This window comes from Haemaphysalis longicornis, unplaced genomic scaffold (assembly GCF_048455015.1).
Source record: "Haemaphysalis longicornis isolate Haplotype H1 unplaced genomic scaffold, Haemaphysalis longicornis Haplotype H1 scaffold_7, whole genome shotgun sequence".
In the NCBI taxonomy this organism is placed as follows: Eukaryota; Metazoa; Arthropoda; class Arachnida; order Ixodida; family Ixodidae; genus Haemaphysalis; species Haemaphysalis longicornis.
In genome coordinates, this window is record NW_027526422.1 from 195,493,299 (window position 1) to 195,516,634 (window position 23,336).

A 23,336-nucleotide genomic window follows, 5' to 3' on the forward strand; every position below is an offset into this window, starting at 1 on the left:
GCTGCACCAGAGGCTGATCACACGTTGTGAAATCATATATGTCAATTCTTATGGGAGGTCCCTTGGGACCTCCCATAAAGTTTGGGACCTCTTCCTGTGTATCGTAACCATGCACTCTACCTTCTGTTTACATTCCAATCTTTTGACTCGAATTGACTTGAATAAACAATAGAGTAAGTGAATAAACTCCGCGCTATCAATGCCACACCATGTAGTCCCCCTTATCCGCACTGAAACGAGATATGCAGCTTCTACTCATGGTGTGGGCCTGCCAAGCATATTGCAAAGTTCGCCGAATCTCCAACCCTTGCCATGAGCACTGGAAGAGGAAACTGGCCAGCTCCAGCAGGGATACTCAGTGTTTGCTGGAAGAACGCGCAGACAAGGGAGCAAGCTCCAACGGTGCCCTGAAATGAGGGATCGCCACACGTGCCCTTCTTTGCACCGCAGTGCTCTCTCTTTTAGAATCCGCATTTAAAACCCACCATGACCGCGAGGTTCGGAAATCTTATCTCATTTTAAGCTTAGGTCAGCAACGCTTGGTATGAATGAAAGTTACGGAAAACTACCGTGCTTATCCCTCGATTCAAATTGGCGACCTCATAATTTTTACCACGTTGTTCATTAATCCTACCCTTGAGTTTCCCATCAGAATTTGCACAAACTCACGACGTACCGCAGCTCTATTAGCCTAATGCGGCTCGACAATGCGATTTGTCCTTGGGAAGGAGGTCATGTTTCTCCACCACTTTGTAACATTTAACACTTTGTGATCTATGAACTCAACATATTTTCTTTTCAGTTGCCAGCTCACTGTGCAATGCTCTTTTGTGTACCGTATCTATTGTTTCCATCCGCGGAGGGCACACCCAAAATACAGTCTTCCTTCATGCCTGTATGAATTCGTCCGAACTCGTCTCCCCACCCACTGAATGTCTTATTGTGTACTTTTCCCTTCTTTTTGAAACCGCGATTGTCCACGCTTCCGCACTGCCTGAACTTGTAGCCCACACCACGTGCGTTGCCACATCGGCGTGCAATCTTTAGAACTGCCTTGTTAATTCAACCCCTTTCCCTTTCCCTTTCCCCCCTCTCTCTCTCTCTCTCTTTCTCTATCTCTCTCTCTTTCTCTCCTTTCTTTTGTTTTTGTTGTTATTGCTGTTGTTGTACCACGGGCATTGCCCGATTGTATACATGCTCTCCGTTCCCGAAACATCTGCCTCTCGTTCTCACAGTTTTTTGCAAAGCTATATAAGAAATGCGTTCCAAATGTTTGTGGAAGCAAAATCATGTAGCTGTACTCTGATGAAGGCAAATACTATTGCCGCTACGTGAGTAAACGTTCTTTGTTATTGTTCTTACGGTGTATTCAACTGTTTACCTATCACTTACTTTCCGCTTTCTTAGCTTTTTCTACGGTCACAGCTGTGGCTCCTGCTCAGACAAAATTTGAAAGAAGCACACAGTTGTTTCTCCGAAAATAGGTTTCGTTAAAACAATCACTACACATGAATGGCGTACGTGAATAGAAGAGTAGAAACAGGTTTCTCCGAAAATAGGTCCTGTAAAGCAATCACTACACATGAATGGTGTACGTGAATAAAAGAGTAGAAACAGGTTTCTCCGAAAATAGGTCCTGTAAAGCAATCACTACACATGAATGGCGTACGTGAATAAAAGAGTAGAAACAGGTTTCTCCGAAAATAGGTCCTGTAAAGCAATCACTACACATAAATGGTGTACGCGAATAAAAGAGTAGAAACAGCGCTTGTTCAGGACGCACGCATTGAACTTTAAAAGGGAAAAATAAATACAGGAACAAAGCAAATGGGGTTGTCGTGTACCAAGCGCGTAGAGACGCTTTGGTCGCCCGACAGAGGCACAGAGAAAATTCCGATGCCACATCAGGCATTGTTAGTGACCTATTAAACATTACGGTCCCCAACCAGCTGAGGATGATTCGAACATGGCGAGCCAGCTTAGAGCTCTGCCGCCAGCTTGACGGTGTGTGACCTCGTTGGAATATATGCTAGCTTCGCCTGAGGCAAGGCGTTGTGATGCACGGAAGCTGGGAGCCTGTCATGCACCGGGCACTGTTTGGGCGTGGCACCTGCAGGCATTTTCAGCACCGTCGAAGAAGCGGATCCTCCACCGCGGGTGCCTGTCACGGGGGCCAGGTTGCCTTTGTCCAAGGACGCTGCGCTCACAGCATGGACGGCGACCTCCGGAATGGTTGTCATGGCGATGCTACCTGTTGGCCTCGGATGCGGCAGCGCAGTGGCAATTCCCAGAAGGCTATCTCTGTTCGGATGTAGCCTGGTCGGGAACAGGGAGCCGTCGCCCAGGCTGGTGGACACGGGAAAGGCCCAAAGGGCCTTGTCAGCACCGAACACCTTCGTAAGAAAAACGGAAAGAACACGCACCGTATCGCGTTTAAAGCGCAGCCATAATGTGCAATAAAGCCAAGAGGCGAAATGGCTTCATCTTTCTTATTATAGGATGTCTGCCTGTGGCAGTTTCCGAAGTCCCGAGACCATGGGAGAGTAGATACGCCTATAAGGTTCAAAGCCGTTGAGGAACGTTTAATCTCGGATAGAGAACCCAAACGAAGAACATTCCTACCAATTAAGCATTCGGCAGAAAGATAGGCAGCATTCTGTAACGAGACAGCGGTCGAAGCTGAAGAAACAGAAAAGCGGACCATAGGCGGGGTAATTTTGCTACTTAGAAAAAACAGCGCCAAAAACGATACGATAGAAAGTAAACACAAACACTGCGCAGTGTTTGTCATTACTTCCTATCGTATCGTTTGTGGCGCTATTTTTTCGAAGTTGCATCATGCACCAACTAGCCCGTCTCAGTTCACTTGTTCAGGGGTAATTTTGTACACATGAGAGCGTTTTAGCAGAGATAACGAGTTGCGTCGAATGCTATTAGTCTTTGAATATTTGCGTACGGATTTCACTGATTTTGCCATTGGTAAGATGTAAGGTGCTTGCCACAAATTGTGTCAGGTTTTTGACAGACAAGATGAAAGCGATAGCAGCTTGAAGAAATCCCAGGGAAAGGGATGGGCAACTTTATTGCACGGCTACAGTGCTTGTTTGCGGAGTGATTAAAGCATCCCTGAACTGAAAATGTTTGGCAATGCGAGAAACACAAAAATTCCCATCCATTTAGGAATGTGCAGTCGCGGCTTGGCGAGGCATCCCATACTTAAACAGTACAGGGTGTTTCGTTGACCTCTGCTTTGTTGTAGTAACACCTCTGCTTTCTTGTAGTCTGCTTTGTTGTAGTTGTAGGCTAAGAAATCTTCAGCTCAAGGCAGATGGACTGTAGGCCTAGTGTTCTTGAACTACATTAAAACGGAGAAACTTCCCTGAGGTATGGTCCATGACATATAGAAGATTCGCCCTTCATTGCCAGGCCAGAGTTTCGACATGGTGGAGCAACATTCGCTAAAGGCGTCGTGCATCAACAAACCATGCGAGGACTTGCTTCCGCTATCGGTGACTTCAAGACAGCGCACGTTAGCTGGGTTCTAGACCGAGCATGTCAACCTTCTAGATCACGTGATCTTCCCTCCGCGATAGCAGCGCGGGAGCAGTGCTTGCTGCGGCCGTTTCCGATTGAAACGACTGAACGACGGGGTTTTATTTAAACCATACAAGGGCTCGGGGCCGCGAAATCCCCTTTTCGCTGTTGCCAGGGTTGATATACAGAAGGAAGCGCATACATGCTTTGCCAAGCATGCGCGAATAGCAACGTGTGTCTGTGTGCTGAAAGGTGCGAGAAAGCCGAAATGCTTGAAACATTTCATGCTTGATCCATTTCGCTCTGGATGACTGCCACAGTAAAGTAGAGCTGGGACATGCTTCTTAATTAAATTGTTCCTTTCAATCATGATCAGCACGCGGTTTTTCGGCTAGCATGATCGGTTCGCTTCAGCTAGTGCCCCTGCATGATGACCCTGTCATTTTTTAGTAGTGCGACATGTCGATCCCACTTATGTGCCAGTTCCGCAAACGTGTTAGCAATACCGCATGGTTCCTTGCAGCAAAGTGATGAAACGGGTGCGAAGAAAGCGCCGACATTCAGACGCTTGCGATCACGAGGCTGTGCTGGAACGCAGGATCCCCACGAAGGTTCGCTCCCACTTCTATTTTATGCAAACCACGCGTTAGCGGTTACTTTAGCTTGTCTCTGCTAATTGCGCTAGGTGCAATACAAGCCTGCCATGTTTTCTAGCTAATCGCGAAGCAGTACAACCAAACAGGTAAATAAGTGTCATCATGCTGATTGTTTATGGTTGGAGGTAGCTCTTCTGCAAACGAAGTAGGCGCGCCTTGAATACAAGTTTGCTCAAGTAACAAGTGTGTTCTTTGGTAACCACTTAGTTTCATTCCACCACGAAAGCACCTTTTAACCGATATAAACGCTAGAAATATTGAAAAACTTTCAATTTGTTTTCTGCAGTGACTTATTATGACTAAAATTGACGTCATATGGCCTAGCAATAAAAACGTTATCACTGGGGGGCCAACTGCAAATTAACATTGAAGTTGTATGATCAAACAAAACTATAGTCGCCCAGACATGTTTCTTGGTGGTGGATCTCACCTGCTGCCCCCAATCGTGCTAACAAGATTCTGTGACGTCATGCGAAATCGCCGGAAAATAGTTACGGAGGCCCCACTGCTTTGTATGTTTTTGCTTACTATCTCGCTTATTTGTTCGAAAAGAGTGCGGTAGAACTCATAGTTATCGCCGAAAAGCAGTCTTTTTGCCAAACTAAACCAATATTTTGTCTTCATGGTCCCTTTAACCTGGCACTATGACTTAGATTACTACTTCCGCAAGATGCACTGTACCAACGCCGCCTGTATAACCATTGCCTAACGCGTGAGCGAAAAATGGCCAAACAGCCACTCTCCTGTAGCTCTCTCCTACCCTTTCCCGCTCCGTAGCCTTCCTGCGTGCTTTCATGTCCGCCGGCCAGCGCCGCTTATCGGAAACTATGCAAAATAGCTTAAAGTTTGTTTAGCGTTCCCCAGGCGGTGCTCCTACACCTTCTTTTTCACCATGCCTGTCTGTCTGTGTCTGTCGCCGCTGATAAAACCGCCTTTTCCTCGGAGCAAAATTCCTTGTGCTGCCGCAGGCTGATGCCGGCTTTGCGCGCTTATCTACATGCATCACGGGCCCTGAAATTTTCTGAGTGGGGCATCCCCCTCTGTACCCTCCGCATTTCTGCCTTGTTTTGTCCTTGCTGTTCGCACTCCGCTTCGGTACGCATTTTTAAAATTGAGGACTGTACTGTAGAAGCGCCCGGAGAGTGTGGCGGACCCCTCAGCTGCTTATCGTTTTGTTTTCTGTTACTTCGGAAATTTACAAGCACGTGATATTTTTAGAAAGTAACGGTAGAAGTGAACGCCTGAAAAAAAATGTGCACGCAATTTTTTCTTCCCTAAATCCTCCAGAGGGAAAAATATCAGTAAAATAATGGCTCCACCACCCGAAGATATTGTTTTTCTGTTCGCTATTTGTCTACCCGACAATTAATATTTTCTTAGACTATTTTAGTTCCGCCTCCATCAGTTATCTTTGGAAAAATGAAGCAAGTATGAAGCAAGCGACACGTTGGACGAGATCCCCAGTGCGCCCCAGAACTAGCGCCCCGTCGCGGCTAAGATGTGAGCGAAACGGCTCTTGAAACCCAACGGGAAAGCTGACAGACACACGTCGTCGAAGTGGGTGCAGCGTTCGCGACTCGCGAGCAGTGACGTAAAGGCGAGATGTCCGCCGGCGCGCGCCACATAGCGGATGAGTGCCTGAACTAAGCGTCCCTACCCTTCCCCTTGAAAAGCGCGCGACGCGTCGGGCAATGTTTATACAGGCGGCGTTGACTGTATAAACACCCACCTCGAGGAAGTTCCTGCGCGTGCCGAGGTCGAAGGAGTCTCCCTTCTCGAGGAACACGGGGGGCCGCATGGCCTCGAGAGAGGTGCGGTTGCGCGCAACGAACCACAGGTGCAGGTAGAAGAAGCAGCCAAAGGTGAGGCAGCTCAGGGCGCCCACGATCCCCAGGAAGCGCAGGTGCAGCGACCAGCGCGTCAGGCTGAGCCGCGGGTGCAGGTGCCACATGTAGATGGACACGCTGGACGCCACGTAGGCTCCCAGCAAGGCCAGGTAGAACAGCGTCAGCAGGAAGAACTTGTACGTGCTGAAGGACACGCAGTTGTTGAACCACGGGCAATGGTGGTCCATCTTCGTGACGCACCTGTCGGAGAATACCATAAGGCGATTAGTCCTCCTCCTCTTGTCATGTCACAGGTTGTGGGTTCGAGTCAGGGGTATTCATGGACCGCAATGTAGCCATTCATTCCCTATACTCATGTACACAAGATTTAGTACGTTTGTTGTGATCCAACTCAATACCTTTCGATATATCTAACCGTTGAATTTATTCGGTGACAGTGTTATTGTCGCACTAGGAAGAAAAACTCAAGCGGACTTTTATCGCCTTGACAGAAACAATGACAATTCGGCCAGTTTTTGTGCCCTCTTGAGAGAGAGAGGGGAAAATAGAGACTGAGAGAGAAAGTTTATTTTCATTTGTATGATTCCGGTAGTGGTGGTGATATATTACAGCCGTTAAGCAGCTGCTGAATCACTCCGGATGGCCACTACGTCCCGTTGATCTTGGTGATTGGAGGCGGTGGCAAGCCATGGGTTCTGAGTGCCGGGGTGTTCGCGTTTCCTTGAATAAGACGCTAGTGTATAGGAGAGGTCCTTACCATAGAGTTTCATACTAATATATACTAGAGGGAAATCTGGCGCCACTGTCTAGGGGAGCCGCGCTTCACCGAGCGTTCCGTCATGTACTGGGCAGGTACGTTCCACTTCTCCTTGGCATGGCTCATGAACAGGCTGAACCGTTGGCTATGGCTGCAAAAAGGCAACAATATTACCGTAGATGGTTCATAAAATTCGTTTTGTTATAAAATTGAACCTGCAAAATGTCAGTAGTTTTTTAGAAGCTTAATGTACGAGATGAACAAGAAAAAAATGTTACTTTTTTCGTTGATTTTGGCTTCGAGACAAAAAGACGCCGTATGGCTAGCTACGCCAGGCAGGCCAGGAACGTCGCTAGCAGCAATAACTCCGCCCACGGCGGCCCGCGGCTGCAGTGACAGATTTCCCTCTAGTATATATTAGTATAAAACTCTATGGTCCTTACGGACTATACCGCAGATCGAGGGCGTTTAACTATAGACGGCGTCCTAGTTATTATCCATTTTTTTCGCCATTACTTTTCGATGTCACTGAGAAGCTAAAAATGGAAATTCGACGGTTTGCGGAGCCTCTGCGTTTTACTCACTATTCGTGAACGCTTCGATTTAATATTGCGTACAAAGGCTTTGTAGTCTACACGACACGCGTTCTGCATACATACCTCCGCATTTTGCCTCAATCAGCAACCCTAATTAGGAAAAAGCATCCCGTGCTCACTTTGAGCGTGCAGATATCATTCGCCACCTTGAACGCGAAAAATCACGACCCTTGCCGCCATGTCGAGAGCTCTAATGCTGTCCGCACCCTGAAACCGAAAACTAGCTGTCATTGGCAGATGTGGTTTCACTACGGAATTATTTTGAGTGAAGATCACTTTAGGGGCGCTGCTTTTCATCGTAGCTGGTGCGGCGTCATGGTAATTTAGCCATTCCAGTCACGTGGCGCAACGCACCAAAACCGAGTGTTCGAAAAAATCACCACTTCCCCTGGTAGGGGTCGAACCTGGGTCCCTCGCTTTCCGAAGCCGATGTCAATCCAACTGCGGTACACAGGCTGCCGTTAGTATGTCGCAATTAAGTGCGCAATAATATGAACTCAGAAAGAAATCTTGAACTAACGTATTAATTGCCCCAAATTAGGGAAAACTCACTGCAGTGTATTTTTGTAGGCATTTTCAGGGACTACGGTGCCCTCTCTTGACGACTTTCGGTATAAACGCCACGCTGATACTAAAACTAGCCAAGAGAGGGCACCACGGCCCCTTTGACGAATCAATGCTCCGCTCTTGGCATCTTATACGTCGGGTGATACTGCTTTACATTTTATTAAAGACGATAGTCTTTCTTGGGCTACTTAAGCCCAGAAATTTTGGTCTGTCTGTCTGTCTGTCTGTCTGTCTGTCTGTCTGTCTGTCTGTCTGTGACTCGATTCAGCCACCCGGCCTAAGTAAGATGTATACTGCGGAATAGTCTCACACCCAAATGTGAGCGTCTAAGCCTTGTTTATATGTCCATGCTTGTCAGCTTTGTTGAACATGAACAAGACATTACGCAATTATAAGACCGAAAATTAATACACAAGGGATATTTACAGTGTTCCATTATTAAAATTTATGGATGCATGGTTTTTCTATAGCAAATGATATTCTACACCTACTGCAGAAAACCGCCGCCTGCTGTTCCATTAAAGGTTCAACTACCTAGGTTCCACGTTCTGCTTGAAACGCACGTGCAGCACGGCAACGCGGTTCTGTAAACCTTGAAGTCGGCCGCCTCGAATCACGCGCGTCTCCGCCGCACTGTAGCGCTGGCATCGAGGAATCTGGCCTGTAGCAGCGGAACGCGGTAAATTCAAATCGACTTGAGCAAACCTTTAGTGCGTTTACCTTGAGATGAGCGCGACGGAACAGGAACAGCATGAGAAGTGAGCGGGAAAGCAAAGCAGGGCATTTCCTTGGCAAATGTCTACGAAGACTATTGTCTTTTGACGACATTTGCAACGAAAGGAGCAGATACGCGGCCAGTTTTTTCTGTTTATGACAGGCGTGTCCGCGGAGTTCGTTCTTGGGCCCCACTGGCCCCACTCGCATTCCTAAAACGGAAGGGACAGAGTAACGTTGCCTTGAACATACCGCTATACTCTCTATCTCACGTTAACCGATGTTAAAACTTACAGAGCTCTCTCCGCAATAGAGCATATGCACAGTATTGCTACAAATAAAATCAATGAGCTGTTATATACGGCGACATAAAATCTCAACAATTGCTACTGTCGCAACAGGGCTTGCTAGAATCCTCGTTACAAGTTCAAGTTAAACTCTCCGCTGCCTTACATTTCACATTGTGAACAGTGGTGGCACCTGTCCGGCTTGAACACCTGGCAGGACGCGCAGTAGTTGACGGCCCCATCGAAACGACGAGTGCGCACGCCACGGCGGTTGGCCATGTCTTCGAGAAGGGCATTCCTTTGCTCGGGGTTGAGGGTGCTGCTCGCCAGATGTCCCTTCTCGACTTCCCCGAGTTTGAATCGGTGTGGCACTGGCATCGGTGGGGTAAAGGTTGTCATTGCGTACGACCACAGGCACAGAACGAGGAGGAGGTGGTACACAACGATCAGGACGATCTGCAGCACTGCGTCTGTCAAGCAACTGCCGCAGAAAATGATAACGTACGCGTAGTAGCTCCAAACGAACATTGATAGGGGGAAGCCGAGAGGAATCCAGTAGAAGGCGTTCCTGATAAATCGGAGGACGTTGAATAGGCCAGACATGCTTCTGGCTCTTCTTCTTCTTTCAAAGAACAGCTCTTAGAGGGTTCACTTTTAGAGTATCAGCTACGTCGCTGGGGTTGAATGGCATTAGTTTCTTACTAAAATTTTGCAGAAACAGAAAAACAGAGCAGTTTCGAAAAATATTGGTGGCTGGTAAGGAAAATGAAGTGATGGCTGGTAACGGGTGTATGTGCTATACAAACAGGAACGCCTTCTCACACGCAAGTATATGTATATTTTTATGCTATAATATGCCCTCTGCCATACACTAACGTATATTGGAGATACAGGTTGGCTCCCGTCTGACACAGGAAGGCCAAAAGGGAGCGCTGATGGAGCCGTATATCCATCAATGGGGAAGGAGGTACAGAAAACCAGGTAGAAAAAGCGAGAAAGAAGTGATGAAGAGGAAAGGAGTCACCTCCTGCATGTTAAACTTTTTTAGTTGTCATCATTGTGCTTTTTACTCTGCAATTCTTTCGTCTCATGCTGCACCCTGAAGAATATAACAGTGAAAACTGCGTCCATTCACGAAAGAAAACCATCATCATCATCATCATCATAATTGTCATCGTCGTCGTCGTCGTCATCGACACTGCCTACCCTCTCGGCATGAACGTGCAGGCCAGAATTTAACGTTCATCGGTCAAGAGTCGCGGAAGGGTCAAGGCCGTGGTGTAGAACCGCAGGATCAAGAAAACAGGCAAGGCCGCAATGCAGTATTCCCTAAAACGTTGAACAGAGAAATACTCGTGAAGAAGCGCAAGCTCGAAGCCGTCGGCTAACAGGAAGGGGGCATAGATTTATTAAGGGACAAGTCACACCCAGTCCATTGGAAGCTGTGAAAACTGGACAAGACATTTTCCAAGGCAGGAACGGCCTCTTCCTGGCATGTTTGCTGAAGACACTTACAGCTTTCGCACTCCATGGAAGGGTGCTGCAATTGAATCTTGTGGGAGGGAGGGAAGATGAATAAACCAGGGAGAAGAAGCGAGAAGGAAGAAGCGACTAAGAAGAATGAGTCACCTTGTGGAACTCCCATTTTTTAGTGGCCATCATCAAGTTTAATTAGAATAAATGTGTTCCTCTTAGCGTCACCACGGCCTCTGAAATTCCTTCGTTTCAAGAGGGTCTTCCAGGGTAGAAGCCTGTGGCTCCAACATGTCAAGTTAGCTCTCCTTGCAGTGAAGGGCGTGTCGATAGAGGTATTTCGCGTGGAAACATTTCGTACGACCTTTTCAGAAGAGGCAGTTTTCCTTGAAGGGGGCATGCGCGGCCACGCGGCAGTCTCTGCATGCGATATATAGAGCAAGGGTATGAGGCAACCTTTACTACAAGGCTGTGTCTAGAGTGCTGTCCAACGGTACTATAAGCATTCCACACAAGCGACGCCTGTCGGCGTTTAGATGAAAAAATGCTGCGTGTGGTACCACTACGCCATCCATTAACGTAAACTAACGTAAACTAACCCTACATAACCTAGCGAACAGAAAAAAAATGAATTAAAACACCGAAAACGAAATTTAGCCACGAAAATTATAGTTAAAGCTTAAGTTTTAAAAACATAAATCAAGCAAGAGCCGAATGAAACCACCGCCTTTAGTAACAGGAGCCTTAGACGGAACTCCTACATTCCTACGGCAAACGCTGTGGCCTGTTTCAGCGGAGTCTTGAAAATTGTAATGTCATTTGACGGTGCTCTAGACATTCCATTACTAAAAACGATGAGGCCACTCAAGGAACATCACTCAATAATGACTATTACATACAGATGAAGTAGAAGTAATTTGGTGCTGTCATGACTGTCAACATCATCATCAACATCGCCTACTGCATGATGACAAATGTAGAGGTGGTGTAGTGAGAACCTCTCTTTGGGAGCACACCGATTCTCACTTACACTAATTTCTCCGTGCGGGGAAGCGGCCGCTAACCTGCGCTCTAGGAGGAAACGCGATCAATAAAGGGTTGTAACGAGAAACGCACAGAATTTCTGTAGCACGGCAATATCTGGAGGCACAATTAGGAGCGATGTGGTGGTTGACACGCACATTTTCTTAATGAAAGTGGCACAGGGCAACCATCCGATGAAAAGAATTTCTGCAGAGTACCAATATAGGACTCCAGAACTAATATAGAAATAAAGCTTATTCCTCCTCCTTTTACTCCTGCAGAGTACAGGAACCCACACGGAACTATGGACGGGAAGACCACCTTACAAAACGATAACCGCAGCGTGCTTCCATTTGTGGGCTGACGGTTGACGACGTTCTTGCCTGCCGCTCCGCGTTCACCGGGCGGAGACGATGCCATTGAATGCGAGTATGTTTCCAGTGTTGTACTTATTCATTCTAGTCATTCTCACAACCTTCTACACTTGTTAGCATGATTATATCTTTGCTGTTATTTTTTGTGGTTGTTGTAGTTGTTGTTGGCGCCTGTATCTGTCTCACCTTGTCTTTTTCGTCCACGTCTAGTTTGCGCCACGTTTGCTTTTTTGTTTAAATGTGCCCAAAATCAGTAGCCCCTCCGCAAGGGCCTTCGGGGGTTTCTCTTTCAAGGTTCAAGGTTCAAGGTTCAAGATTCAAGATCGGAGATTTTTTACTTCGCCCACTTTGAGTCAGCAGGACAGAAGAAAAAGCTGCGTGCGCAGCATCATGGGTCCCGGGATCGTATTTCCAAATACTTCGCAGCACAGCGCCGCCCGTGACATGTCTTTTCGCGCGATGGAGAAGCGTAATTAAACGTTCTCATTTGCTGCGCCCAGAACCTAAGGCTACCCAAAAGGGGAAAATAATCATTATTAACAAAAAACGCCTTGAGTGAAGTTTAGAAACGAAAACTTGCAATAAAAAATTAAAAAAGGAGACTCGCTGAGGCGGGAACCCCGGTCGTCAGCGCCATTACCCAGAACTCTAACTCGAGGCAACGTAGCCCGAGCGGCAGGCTCCTTTTAGAAGGGGCTAAACAGAACCGCGAGTGCCGGGACGTCACACACCCACGTAAGGCGCTGTGCAGCGAAGCGTTTGGAAACACGTGTCCTGGGAGCCTGATCACAGAAGACTTAAGATTAGTCCCGCATTGAGCACGTAGAGAGAGGGAGAGAAGGTGGGAGGGAGGGAGATAAAAAGCCAGCGAAAAAAACATTTCTTTATCAACGCATAAATGTGGGCTAGTTGGTTGGAACTGTGAAACATGGTTAGGTAGCGCGATATAGACAGGACAGTTCGAACTATCTCCGCCACATTTGTATGTTGACAGGTATTCTTTCTAGTACATTAACTGGACCCAGCGCTAGTCCGGTGTGCTCTTATCTATATTGTCTTGTGTATACGACGCTACTTAACGATGTTTCCCATTTATTTATGAGACAGTGGTTGAGATGTGGCTACGGGCGCGCCCCACCTTCCGGGCCCCGATCTCTTCCGTTCCTCTCCAGGCTCGAAGAATTAAGCCCCTCTGGTCCCCGGGGTGTGAGCTTACCGGAGCTGCCTGCAACAGCTCAAATTGTTTTCGGTGTTGAGTCCTGCTACACATATGATGGGGACAGACCGAGGTTGCATGAAATAAGCTGAATGGTTTTGTACACGCATTTTGCACTTGTATTTTAGGGCAAGCATCTGGGCCAGCCTGATTTTACAATGGAAAGCGCTTGTTCGAATCTGTCACCATGCTTGAGCTTCTCTGGCCGACAGACATTTCTCAGGCTTAGGGAGATAGTCTCGAGCTTCTCTTTCGGTCTTGGTCCTGAGCAGTGTAGCGGAGTTAGCACTCACGAACGGGAATGACTCCGCATTCATTCCAGTTTTTCGGGACCCGGGAATGGAATGAAAACGAAATGCCTACAACGACTGGAGGAATGAAATTGGAATGTAATTAGGCACCTTTTGCCTGGAATGAACTAGGAATGGAATTGGTTGAGTTTTTGAACAAGACGTGTTGATCTTAAAGAGCCTTAAGGGACTCTTTAAGTGTTTTATTGGTGGCAGAAATATGCTCTCTAGTCATTGTAGAGGTAAGTAGGTCGAAATTTAGTAAGCATATTCCCTCACGGTAACAGAAGCTATTACTCCGATAAGACAGAACTGTTTAAGGCTCGGCGACATGCGATAAGGTAGTAGTCCGCACCGAAGCATGCTTGTAATGGTTTTCGCGTGAATTCGCTTATATGTCCGCAAGTTTTGACGGCGGCGATTGTACTTCCGCTTGTCCGCAGCGTCGGCGTTACCACGGTTACTTCAGCAACTGGGTCTCACCTTTGAAGACGCTTTCTTTAGCTAGCTTTCCAGTTCTCACGGACATTGAAAAACAGGTACTACGTATACCGTGATTGCGGGATCCGACACTGCATGCGCGAGAGTTAGCGTGAACGGTAACTTACCGGCATAGGTTTTACCATCGCCACATAGCCACCTGCGCCGGTGAAGTGTACTGTCTTTTTTATTTGCGATAGTATGCCCGTTGGCATAAATACTATGCTACAAGTATAGGTTAACTCCTGTTTCGCGAAAAAACGCAAGAACAGATGGTCCCCATATCCACCGAAGAAGGTCAGGTGGTCTGCCAGGGTGGAGCCCTGTGCCTCGAAGGTGTCGTGTTCTGGCCGCTTGCAATGAAGGGCACGTCCACAGCAAATGTTCTGTGTCCGCATCTTCGGTAGGAGCCGTGCAAAAGGGGCAGTTCTGACTAAACGGGGCATGGTAGCGTGGTGGCCATTCCCAGGTAACAGCGAGAGAGAGGGCTACACCAACACGAAGTCTTCGCAGCAAGACCTCCTCCCAGCGAGCGAGTCTGCTAGGGAGGTCCGTTCCACACGGTGGAATTAGAGCTCGTGTGGCGCGACGAATATCTTCTTTCCTTTGTAAAAACTATCCTGGGGTATCTAGTGTCAGCAAAGGCGATGGTCGTGGAACAAATGCAGTGTGGCAGGCACCATACGCCGCAATGTGAGTTTCGCCGGACCCATGAGAGCTGGAGAGGGCAGGAGGACGTATCCAGCATGCCATGAATGTCCCTCGAGATAGCCGAGTTGTTATTCACTCGACGTAAATCACGTACGGTCGTCGTGGAGTCTGTATAAATTTGTAAAGTAGTACCTCCAGGGGCTTGATAAAGAGCAGTATTTAGTGCTTGCAAGCCGTCCCGGATGGCGGTAAGCTCAGCCACCATAGACGGCAGGGTGCGGTGTGTTTCGTAGAAGCACGTTTGACAGGCTTCTGGGTGGGAAGGACATTGTAGTGTTGTCACCACATAGTTCTTGGACCCAGCGTCCACAAATGCCTGCACCACCTGGGGTTGAGACTCAGCGGCCAGTTCTTGTGCGACTGCGAAAAGCGTATCAGTATGCCCGTTGCATCAATTCTGAAGTCGCGTCAGTGGCTTGTTGTCGGTCACCTGGTGGTATAGCCAAGGTGGCCTGGTAAAGACGCAGGCTGGAGATGTGGGTAGTGAACGACCCATGTAGTTTCCTAACGCCACTGCCTCAGCAACAAAGGTGAGTTTATGCATGCGGGTGGACCGACGCTGATGGACAAGCTCATCCAAGGTGTTAACTTGAGCTTCAGCCTGAAGAGCAGGAATCGGTGTTATCCTAGGGAGGCAGGTAATTGCGCGCATTGCGGCTCGGTTAACTGCCTTAAGTCGAGCCCACTCCGCCTGGTTCAGGTGTTGTAATTGTGCCTGGTAAACAAGCCGAGGCTGGAGTACAGACCGCACCAATAAACGGGCCATTCTGTGAGATGCGTCGGATGAGGTGGAGAATCTGTCCCGCTTTTTGGCGAGCGGAACGCATCCACATAGATGCTGACCCAGAAGCATAAATTTCTAATCCTAGCACGGGAAGTGAGGTGGCAGTGCGTACAGGTGGGCCGCAGAGTTGTAATGTGATTGGAGACATCGCCAGTCGGCGAATGCCCCAAGCACGGGCTACAGGCAGAATAGCTATCTTTTCGCCGGAAAGTGTCAGTCCAGCATATTCGCACCATTTCTGCGTGGCAGACAAGGCTTTTTGGAGACACGCGGTTTGCCGAGTCAGGTCTGAGTGCACAGTCGTCCGTGTACATCAGAAAGTGCATGTTAGGCATAGAGCCGAGATTACAGGCCAGGGGTAACATAATGATATTAAAAAGGAAGGGCGAGATTACCGGTCCCTGAGGCACTCTGCGGACAGGCGTAAAGTGACCGTAACTCGTCCCACCAATGGGAACTGAAAAGGATCTTTTTGTGAGGAAGTTCCGGAGGAAAGAGCAAACCTTGTCCGGGAGAAGAAGGTCTTGGAGAATTTCCAAGATGGCTCCATGGCTAACGTTGTCGTATGCCTTTTGTATGTACGTGGGAAGCACTGTGTGCACTTTGTGTGATCGGCCGCCAAGTAACACTTGACGAGAAGTGGTCAAGCCAATCCTGGGTACCCAGACGGGGCCTAAACCCGATCTGCGCCGGGGGATACCACCGGAAAGTGTCCATCCACCGTTGAAGCCGCGTTGCCAGCATGCGCTCCAACAGTTTGCACAGGGTGCACGTCAAGGCTATTGGACGCAAATTAGGGCGCTGATGGGGTGGCTTACCCGGCTTCGGTATCGGGGCAATATCAGCGAGGAGCCAAGATTCTGGTATGTCACCAGAGAGCCAGACCTCGTTAACGGAGTCAAGGAGATTGCTGAGGGCTGGAGCGTCGAGGTTCTTATACACCTTGTACGTAAGCCCATCTGGCCCTGGAGCGGTCCGGTGTTTGGCGTGATCAATCGCAGCAAGGAACTCTGCTATGGTAAAAGGCGATTGAATTCCACGCACGGCGTCGTCAGGAGGACAGGAACCGACGTGACTCGGCAGGGGAAACGGGCATGGGTTGCTGGCTGGTAGGATGTCAAAGGCAGGAAATAAGGTGCGGGCAACATCGGCGGCAAATTGAGCAGGATCCTTGTCCGATGCCAAACATGCACTGGCTGCCGCATCTGGAGTGCGGCTTCCACTTTCCATCGCACGAAAGGTGCGCCAGATGGATGACGTAGTCGCCGACGGGCCGAGCGATTCACACCAGCTCAGACATCGCTGCCTTGACAGACGCTTTTCATGACGCCTGGCAGCCGCAGTCAGACGTTGTAAGCGTATACGGGCCTCCACAGACGAGGGATTTCGGGAAGTGCACTGTCGCATCTCGATTACAGCAAATGCACTGCGCTCGGCGCTTCACACAAGTAATCTTAGTTAATGTTTTTATTACGTTTTTCTCGCTGAATAATGCTCAGAAGTACGATGAATGACAATTTTTTTCAGATGTACGAGCACGCTCTGCGCCCCTACTCGTGCTAAGCTTCTCCCGCCTCAAATGCTTCAGATGCGTTATCTCGCAAAGCTCTTTTGCGGCTTTAAAATTTTCTTGGGCAAGGTAATACAGAATACTTCATAAATATTGGAACATCTGTCACATATTTTATACCGAAATATTTAGCGGAATGGGGAGTTCTTGTTATCGCGTTATTTCATGCTAATTATGGAAGGCGGCATCGACATCATGTTTTTGAAAGCTCTACGTGAGATGTCTACGACTGTTTAAAAAATTGTTTTAGTATGAGAGTCCACTCTAAAACGCTCAGTATTACAGCTATTTCAAGCGTAAGCGAACAGTTCTAGGCAACAAACGTTTTGTCATTTGCTTAGAGACCGATTCGCCAGATGTCGCTACTGGCATTACGGCAGCCGGTAAGACGGAATACAGAAACGCGCAAACGGAATGCTAAAACATGTCTGTTCGTTATCAGCGGCAAACGGAAAGTCTTGTTTCCGGCAACACGGTAAACAGTAAAGTGCGCAGAGGACACTAGGCAACCCGGTTCGCTCAGACTACCGAGGGCATCTAACCACCTTTTCCTAGGGTCATGATTGATGGGAAGCAATGAGATAAATCTCCTCGACAGGAGTTGTTACCACGACCACGGGTGGCGCATGCTCTTTACTTTGAAGTGACCGGAGTAGGGGCAGCGTTTGGAACTGATTTTAGTCAGCCACTGCCGACCATGATGGTTCCAGACGTGGAGAGAGATCTCGATGCCCCATTTACCACGGGGGAGTTTAAAGCGTCTCTGTACCAGGGCAAACCACATTCTGCGCCTGGTCATGATGGTGTGACATGGCAGCACATGCATAACTAGGATGAGTCGGCACACCTAACACTGCTTGATATAATTAATACTTAATGAACCTGGGGCGACGTTCCCAATGACCTCTGCCACTGCCGACCGTGATGGTTCCAGACGTGGAGAGAGATCTCGATGCCCCATTTACCACGGGGGAGTTTAAAGCGTCTCTGTACCAGGGCAAACCACATTCTGCGCCTGGTCATGATGGTGTGACATGGCAGCACATGCATAACTAGGATGAGTCGGCACACCTAACACTGCTTGATATAATTAATACTTAATGAACCTGGGGCGACGTTCCCAATGACCTCAAACTGACGCGAGTTCATCCAATACCCAAACCAAACCAAGACCCCTTTGTGCTTGTGAAGACTAACATTTGGCAATCCGCCATCTGCAAACTTATTGAGTGGCTAATAAATAACCGCCTTCAGTATTATTTGGAATACGTGCATCCGTGGTTTCACCCGTCTCAAACTCGATTCTGCTCACACCTAAATACGCACGACTGCCTTTGGCTGCTCCGACGTGTTCTTAATCGCGCATCACTGCCTGGCAATCCGGATTACATCCCACTTTTGACGTGCAAAAACCATTCGACAACGTTAGCCCATCGGCGATCGTCGAAGAGCTCGCTATAGCTTTCCCCAGCCAAAGGACCCAAAACGGGATACGGAATTCTCTTTAAAATCGACCAATTAGGCTCAACAGCAGGCATCCAGCATGGAGCGCCAGAACCTTTTATCTAGACAGGGGTGTTCCACAGGGTTCTGTCCTTGGACCCGTTGTTTTTAATTTGGCCATTGCACGCGTAGCCCACAACCTGTAACAGGAGACTGCGGCTTGTTTTGCTATCTACGCTGAAAACGTCACAGTGTAGGTTTAAGCCGCCGACTACAAATGCACTGAAGACATGGCTACAGAATTGTAGGCGGCGGCAAACAGCCTCTCAACCACTTATAACCCTCGGCATTGAGCTGGCACCCGAGAAGACACAATTTCTCCTTGTCCACGGTCAGCACCAACCACGGATCCGGATGGGGGCAACCAGGCTGCACATGATGCAGCACGGGAGCGGCCTGATAGTACACCTGCCCTGGATGATAACACATCGCCCTCCTTCCCCGGCCTTCGCCTTCATGATTATCACGCGCGCCGGGCACGGGAGTGCCATGTTTCTTCCGTTACACCTCCTGGCTACCTGGCTCTCGCTCCCCTGATGCCTCGCTCTGCGGAAGTATTCGTCAACAAAGCTAGGGCCAATGCAGCTCTACACTCTAAACAAAAAGAGAGTCCAAAGGGAGTCGTCGCTGCAATGACTCTCTTAGACTCTACTAAGACTCTCTTTTACGCTCCACGACCCTCTTTAAAACAGGGAGGGGTCACGGGACTCTTGCCCTTTGCAATGGGAGTCACGGGTCAACAGCATTTTTAGCACATATTTATTGACTGATTGAATTTCCACAGTGATACTTAGGTTTGTTGCTACTGTATTGCAAGATTTAGTGGCGCAGATACAAAAACATGAAAAGTAAGGGTACACAGGTGTGTGTCCCGTGACTTTGTCCGCTTCTGCGCAAACGGTACAAAATTTGATTTTCTAGGACTGTAAAGCATAAAAAATCTAACGCTGTTTATGGAACACACAAGGTTGAAACGCCAAGCTTTCTACGATACAAACGCAAAGTCCACAATGCAAAGTGCTGAGCTAAGCTAATGTGGTGTTTATGATTTTTAGTCTGTAATTGGGTCATCTGAATATGCTGCTTCGGTTAGCTCAGTGTTGTCATTGATTTCGACTTTATGCGGATAGGAGTATGGACTTTTCATTTGTATCGGAGAAAGCTTCGCCTTTTTCATCCTGCTCCTCTTCGTCTTCTTATTATTCTTTTTCAATATGTGCCCTCCAAATTTGTAAAGTTGGCTTTCCTACTTCGATTTACAACTACACCACAATTTGCCCTCCCATTGTTTAAAGTTGGCTTTCCTGCGTTGAGTTTATCATCATCATCACCACCATAAGCCCTCCCATTTGATAAAGCTGGCTTTCCTGCAGTGCTACAGGCGTAAAAGCGCCATGAGTGGGCATAGCTTCACTTTAACAATTTTTTTGAATATGTCGTATCAGAAAGCAATCATCTACAATACATACCATACCTGTGGTAGCCAAATTATTTTGTTCTTACAATTGTCGGTAACTATGGGCGAATGAAAATGCTAGAGTCTGCAAAGACTAGCAAATATTTTAACATTGCATAGAAACCACATGTAACAATAACACAATATACTTAATATATACGAATTAAAGTCTTTACTGCATTGCTGTTCAATGTTGATGAAATAAGCAGAAAGTATGATTGACATTGCTTCTGTATATGATTTAAATGGGTTGTCTATTTTTTACGTTAAAAACATTGCCAACTGTCCACCGGATAACGCTCTGCGAATAAGAACACGAATAAAACTATGCTTCGTAATATATATTGCTACGCAACTAAATGACCGGTATGAAATTTGCTGTGCGGAATTCATTGCGTACCGCCTGAAATCGTCTACTAGAGTTCTTCAGTTCGGCAAGTCGACGGCGTGCTACGGTTGAATGCGAAGCCGGAACAAAGGCTGTGTCATCGTGTTTTTTCACGTGAGTACTGTCCCTGCTAATAATACCAAGTGAAATAGTTGTCTCGGTTAGCTTTCCGGACACATGCCAAAAAGTTGCATATGCTGTGCTTGTTTGCTTGCTGCCTGGCGCCTCGTAAGCATTGTGAAATCTCTCCTTCGCCCCCGCCTCCCTATTTGAGACTGTTAATTCCTTGCAGTGCGCTTCGAAGCTATCGCGCTCGCGAGACCGGCTGCCGCCGCCGCGACCGTCCTTCCTCGCGGCTGCTCGCGGTCTGCGGGTCGCGATATGCGTCGTGAAACTGATGATGATGATGGTTGGATGTTTATGGCGCAAGGCCAACTAGGGCAAAGAGCGCCAAAACAATGGTTATGTATGACGGTTGAAGATGTAATCACTAAGATTGCTCACCAAAAGCAGAGATTAAAATAGTAAAATCAGTATGACAATGAGGATGGCTGGTGTAAAGGGCCAGGGTGTGATAGTGCAGGGCATGAAACTATGCAAGAATTACGCGTGATAGGAAATAAGCTGTAAAAATTTGATTTCGCTAAGAAACGTAAAAGTGCGTTGTAGAGGGACTTTGGGATCATCCGCTAAAAACAGTGCTGGGTGTAGTGGGATGTTTTGTCTGTATAGTTGTGGGAAATGTTTGCGTCTTGTTCTGTGGAGTGCTCTGCATGTAATGAGAATGTGAATTACGGATAGGCCCTCCCCACACCTGCTACACAAGGGTCTTGGAGAACCAGTGAGCAGATGGGAGTGTGTCGCGTGTGTGTGGCCTATCCGCATTCTAGCTACTGCAACTTCAATGAATCTGTTGTGTGAGCAAGTAGTGTATGGTCCTAGGTGTGGTTTAATTAGGTGTAACTTGTTGTCTGTCTGTGTGCTCCAGTCGGCTTGCCAGGTTCTGCGAAGGTATTCTCTTATGTATGGCTTGAGGTCGGTGTACGGTAATTTTGTAATGTCCACTGTGTTCGTGTGTGCCGCAGCGGCGGCCATTTGGTCTGCGGTCTCATTTCCTGCAATCCCACAGTGACCCGGTACCCAACATACAATCACTTCGAGATTTTTGGCATACGCTGACATTACAGTCTTAAGAACTAGATTTATGACATGATTTTTAGAGCGCTTTTGGGATGATAATGCACGTACAACGCTGAGTGAATCTGTGTAGATGATGGACTTTTGAATGTCATGTTGAACAATATGACCAGCAACAAGAAAAATGCCATACGCTTCCGCCGTGAAGATGCTCGAATTTACATGCATCGATGTAGAAGCCGTAAAGTTGGGTCCGTGCGCAGCACAAGACACCGCGATGGAAGTTTTTGATGCATCACTAAAAAATTCTGCAGCCTGGTATTTTTGCTGCAGATACTGAAAATGTTGTGAAATCGCGATTTGTGGTACCCTGCTTTTCTGTAATTGTGAAAACGACAGGTCACACGATACAGGGCGAAATTGCCAGGGGGCTATAAAGTCAATGGTAGATGTTCTGAACAGGGTGTCGAACCAGAACCGGAACCGAACCGAAAACCGGAACCGAACCCGAATTTTTGCCCGGAACCGGAACTGAACCGGAACCGTATTTTTTCCGCCATTTTGGAACTGAACCCGAACCGGAACGAATCGAAGGAACCGTTCCGAACCGGTTCCGGGGCCTCAGAAATGCGATTTCTAGTTTTCCATTCCGGTACCCTACCTTGCGTCTGAAGATATTATGCCACTCGCCAGACAGAATCATGAAATATTTTGCGTAGTCTGCAGTTCCCAAGGCCCATTATGTTCTCTTCTAATTATTGCCCTCAATTTAATGTAAAGTTGTCCGTATATACTATCAGTTTGCGTTAGGTACTGCCCATCTCTCCCAATTATCTTTTACATTTAGCATAACTTAAGTTATAACGCATATTACGAGGCAACATATCATGAAATATTCTTCATGGTTTCTATCTACATGGTGTTTAAAATCGTGTAAAGTTTTCAATGTGTTGTTAATTCGCATTCATCCCTGCCCGCTTGTGAAGGCCTTCAGGGACACCATCAACAATAAATCCATATCTTCCACTTATTCTAGTTTGAATGGGCAGTTATATACAAACAGCCCTTAGACACAAACACTCGCAGTTCTAAAAATTAACGTCAGTTTTTCTTGTATACACTGCCGTTGTGTCCTTTTGTTACTGCTCTAAGAGAACATGAGATATAAAAAAATGGGGAATCCTAATTTACACTTTTAAAGTATATTTGATAGCATTTTTATGTTATTTTGAATTTGCTCAACAGTAAACTTAAGAGGCGGGTGGATTGAAGTCGATTAGTGCGGGTTAGCGAGTAGACTGTGGTGAATTAGTTAAGTGAGTGAATGAGCTAATGTGAATTAGTGGAACTGGTGTGTTGATTAATTTGGATTAAAGGAATTAGCGGGTCAGTTAAGGCGGATTCGACGGTCGGACCAAACATGATATCTTTGGGGTCCTTGGCATTTGGAAATTTTGCAGCGTTCTCCTTCTCGACCAATCAGAAAATTTTGTCACGCACAAAGTAGCCGCAGAATTATGTGACGACCGCCTGAATGCTATAAAAGGTCTTTCTTTATGCCCGTATTGCGCTATTATGTTGTTGCTATATTAAAATTGACATCTCGCACTAAAGTTAATAACTAATTGCCTAATGCATATTTTATATTCATCAAAGGGTTTTCAAAACGTGTGTATATATATGAGGGGAGACAGTTGGAAAGAAACTAAACTCCAAGAAAAAAAGGGAGGAACGATCAACTGGTTTGATGCAAGAGACGCCCGATAGCATTCTTCAATACCTTCTCTTTCTTTGTGTTACCATTCTGCAGCCTCCCACAGGTGTAGTATATCAACCCCCGAACACAGCCCCCTCTAAGCTGAGGAAGCGGCGATAGCACGTGCGCTTAACCAAAGCGGCGCCAAAACTCTCATAACAGACTCTTAGCAGGCGTGGTCCAACTTTGCCAACGGTCGATTGTATGTTACAAACTT

At 47.4% G+C, this 23,336-nt stretch overlaps 1 pseudogene; it reads right to left on the reverse strand.

Annotated features, from left to right (window-relative positions):
- Positions 1-1,979: 1,979 nt before the first annotated feature.
- Positions 1,980-9,561, reverse strand: LOC144146743 (palmitoyltransferase ZDHHC20-B pseudogene; annotated as a pseudogene).
- Between the last annotated feature and the right edge of the window lie 13,775 nt (positions 9,562-23,336).